Raw genomic sequence first — 4,094 nt, 5'->3', positions numbered from 1 at the left:
ATGAGCTAGCTGGACTGTCCCAATGGTACGATTTGGGGGTTAAATAAGGTAGAAAGAGAGAGATGTTAAGCCATTTCAGGGAACAAAGGGATGTTAGACCGAAGGCCTCCATCTGTGGTGGTACCCTGATCCCCTGGCTCATGACCACTTGAGAAGGGTTGGTCTGCTGATGGCCGTGGCAGGGGATGCCAGGCCCTGAAGCTAAGGCTCCGAGGCAGTAGTGCCTCCCTCTGGCTAACCTTGATGTTGAGGAGGAGAGATTAGCTCTCAGAGCTTGAGGAACAGTCATGGGCTGGGCACGGCATAGCAGCATTGGGCAGCAAGAGAAGAACAAGCAATAATGAAGCTGCCATGGCCAGCCTCATCCCTGTGTTGTTGACAGGGCAGCCACCACATTTTCATTGTCTGCACCCACCCTAAGGAAACTTCCACTTCACACTGTGTTAACTCTGCTGGGAATGATCCAGAGGCTAGAACTAATGGGCCAAGCAGTGTTTAAAAGAATACAGTTTCTGTGTCATTATTTCGGGTAAAGCTAGGCGAGTGGCGGGAAGCGGCCCGTCACCCCACTCAACAGAGTGGCAGGAAGCGCCCCGCCGCTCATATCACAGCAAGGCATAACATATATGCAGAGGACCTGGTGCAGATCCATGCAGGCCCTGAACACGCTGCTTCAGTTTCTCTGAGTTCATATGGTATTCACAGCATACAGAGGGGAAGCCCACATCAATCATGGGTGCACCTTCCTTATTACTTGTTTGTTTGTTTTTGTTTTTTAAAATAAAGAACACTTCTGAAATTTGTATGTCTTCTCTGCACAGGGGCCGTGTTCATCATCCTTGTCTTGTTCCAATTTTAGTATATGTATTGCTGAAGTGAGGATTTCCCTGTCATTTCTAGGAGACATAATCTCACAGCATGCTTCCTGGTCCTTTGGGCTCTTTAGTCTTTCTGTTCCCTCTTCCACCATATTCCCTAAGTGTTGGGTGTAGGCGTTGTCTGTAGATGGATCTGTTGGGCCTGGGCATCACACAAGCAACTGCTCTCTGCATTTTGACGAGTTGTGGTTTTCTGGGATCTCCATCTGTTGCAGCGAAAAGCTTTAATTCTGGGTGAGAGCCACTCTATGGGTAAGTTGTAGGGTGAGTCTGGAATTATCCTAGCCTTGTAAGTTAGTGGGAAGAGGTTCTCCTCTGAGATCTATGACTTCACTAGCTCTGGGAACTTGGCTAGGGTTACATAGTCCCAGACATGTTTTACCTCCTGTTGAATATTGAATAGGTCTTAAGTTCAATTAGACAGCTGTTGGCTATCCCCGAGTTAAAAGTATCCACTGTGTCAGGCCTGTGTCGATACATAGTTAGTGTCTTGTATTCAGTTCGTATTAATGTAAAGCAAGTGTCTAAGGAAGAGGAACGGCTTTTCATAGAGGCTCCAGTTGTGGCTGCACCCACCTCCAGTGAGACGTCTCTCCGCACCTCTTACTCACTTTCCAAAAGGAACATTTAGCATTTTCCTGTTGAGTTTTGGTCAGAACATGTTTTGAAATTGTCATTATGCTCCTCTCTGTTTTCTCAAGAAATCTCTCGTTTGCTGACTACCAAATACAATCTTGGGAGATCCAGATTTGTTTTTTTTTTCTTCTAGAATGCAGAGGATTTTCTTATCATGTCTACATTATTAATCAAATAAAAATGCTGAGTTTTTTGTTTTTAAAAATATATAATAGGAACTTGATAAACAAAACATCGGTATAGGCATCTCTATACCTCCACCATGTTTATCTCAAGGCCATTTGATTCTCATTCACTTAAAAAATAATGCTGGTGGATTGCCACCTACAACGGGATTGCAAGAATTTGGGGCCATACTCACCCACAGACTTCAGGAAGTTGCGTCCCAATTCCTTACAACAGGATGGAGAAAGTGCGTTCTCTAAAACCTGCCCAGATGGACCGAGCCTTCTTCCAGCTGCCTCGGGCCCCATCAGTCAGCTTTGGGGGTGCAAACACAGACTACCCTTTCCAAAGAAAAGTTCAAGGAGGCCGGCGAATGAAAGAGAAGAAGGAATGCAGCTGCTTAGAGCGCCAACAGCCAAGCGTCTTCGAGTTTGGAATTCTCGAAGTTTTGGAACAATTCCTTCTGGAAGAATCGCTGAGTTCAGTGCTTTGATCTCAAGTGAGGACCTTCGTTGGAAACCGCGCAGTCCCTAATGACTCCCAGATCCGCAGGCGCTCTTCCAGTCCTGCGCTGTCTCTTCCTTCTTGTCTTCCTCCTGTTTACACAAGACTGGCTCAGAGACGGAACATTACCCTCCAGAGCTAAAAAGAAGGGCCTAGCAGAGAGGCGAGATCCGAGTTTAGAAATATTTGCCCCCTTGGGAGGAGAAAAGCTGTATTCTCCATTCCGACAGACAGTGGCCCTTGCAATGCCCACAGAGGTTAATCTGAGCAGTCTGGCCGCTCCATCACTGCTTCTGCCTGACAAAGCTCTAAAGGCAAGGGGAGCTGTTGACCAGCAGGTCCAGGGATGGATCCAGCTGGGCACACCCCAGGAAGGCAGGGAGAGGGACAAAAATCCGTCAGAAAAAGGCGGGATCACACAGCGTGGAAGGACACACACAGACAAGTGATTACGTTTTCTTTCGGCTTCAGCAATTGTCTGTGTCTTGCGGATTCTTGTCCTTCGTTCATTTCACACTTTGTTCATTGCTGTATTGAGGCTTTCCAAAAATGCCCTAGTATTTATGAGAAATATTATGAGAAAAGTCATAAATGCTAACTTACATACCCCATGTATAACTAGTTAAAAATTGTAATCCTTTGACAGGTAAACATCCAAAATGCTGGCAATATGAATAATAGTAATTGAACAATAAGCCTGATATAAAGTTATTTTGTGGCCAGAAATCATGAGAACATCAGAGATGTTCTGGCTATTAGAGCTGACATCAAGGTACTCTAAGACCTGTAGATATACAGGCAAGGGATAGAACTTACTAATTTTGCTTTTATCATAGCAAGCACATTTGTTTTATTATGATAAGGAAACTTCATAATACTAAACGTAAAGAATCCGGAATAAGGATATGCTTGCTGGTGCAAGCTTGTAATCCCTTAATCCCTACATATGGGATCAGTAAAAGGATTGCTGTGGCTTAGAATCCAGAAAACTCCAGGCCAGCCCTCTAGACTACATCAGGAAATTAAAATTAGCCACAACCGTATTCCATGTAAACAACTTGAACGTGTTATCATCATAAATGTGAATTAAACTGAATATGGGAAATAAATTTATTTGCATGTATTTTGTCAAAATCTTCTGTCCAAGGCATGTAAAATGTGTATGTTTACATAAATGTCACTTTTCAAGCTTTGTGTAAACCCAGAGTTACCGTGTCCTTCAAGGCTCTGGGCTCAGCATGTGGTGGTTTCTAAAATGGAGGGGCAGAGAAACAAGGCCTCCTTCTTGCTCTGGGTCTTCATTCATAACTGCGCAGAACACTAACGAGGACACTCACAGGGAATTACACTGGAGCTTGCGAATGAGGGGCTCTGCTGGGCCTCAAATTTGCATAACCTTGGCCCTCTATGGGATTTCCAGTCATCAGTGTGTGGGCATCTTCTCCTTTGAGGATCTTGCACGCTAAAAGCAGGCTCTCCAGGGCACACACGCACGCACGCACACACGCGCACCTGCGCAGCATGCACACGCACGCATACACAAATGCCACTCACTGTGCACCCCACCACCCATGCACTCCAGCCCCCTCCCCCCGGTACTAGGATTCTGGATCAGAGCAGAGACCCCACACCCTTCCTGCATCTGGCCATACAGATAAACCCACCCCAGTGTTCACCATCAGCTTCCTTCAGAGCAAAGCTCTTCAGGGGTGGAGCAGAGACCTGGGATTTCAGTGACTCTATGCACAGGCTTCTGCATAGGGCAAAGGTCTCTTCTCCATACTTCCTAAGGGAGTCGAAGGTCTTGGTTCGCACAGGTGCAGGTGGACAGCATCGGCTTGCTGCCTTTGCAAACCCCCTCCTGCTTGCTGCTTTTCTGTGCTGTGTTAATTTGATCATCACTTGCCCGTC

At 46.0% G+C, this 4,094-nt stretch overlaps 1 non-coding gene across 1 annotated transcript; it reads right to left on the bottom strand.

The window, feature by feature from the left end:
* Positions 1 to 776: 776 nt before the first annotated feature.
* Positions 777 to 886, bottom strand: LOC113458210. Its single transcript, XR_003378628.1, has one exon. It is a non-coding gene; the product is annotated as a U6 spliceosomal RNA (small nuclear RNA).
* Positions 887 to 4,094: the final 3,208 nt, after the last annotated feature.

The sequence above is a fragment of the Microtus ochrogaster genome, unplaced genomic scaffold (genome assembly GCF_000317375.1).
Source record: "Microtus ochrogaster isolate Prairie Vole_2 unplaced genomic scaffold, MicOch1.0 UNK8, whole genome shotgun sequence".
Classification (NCBI taxonomy): domain Eukaryota; kingdom Metazoa; phylum Chordata; class Mammalia; order Rodentia; family Cricetidae; genus Microtus; species Microtus ochrogaster.
The sequence above is the reverse complement of the archived record's forward strand: the minus strand, read 5'-3'. Positions and strand labels throughout refer to the sequence as shown.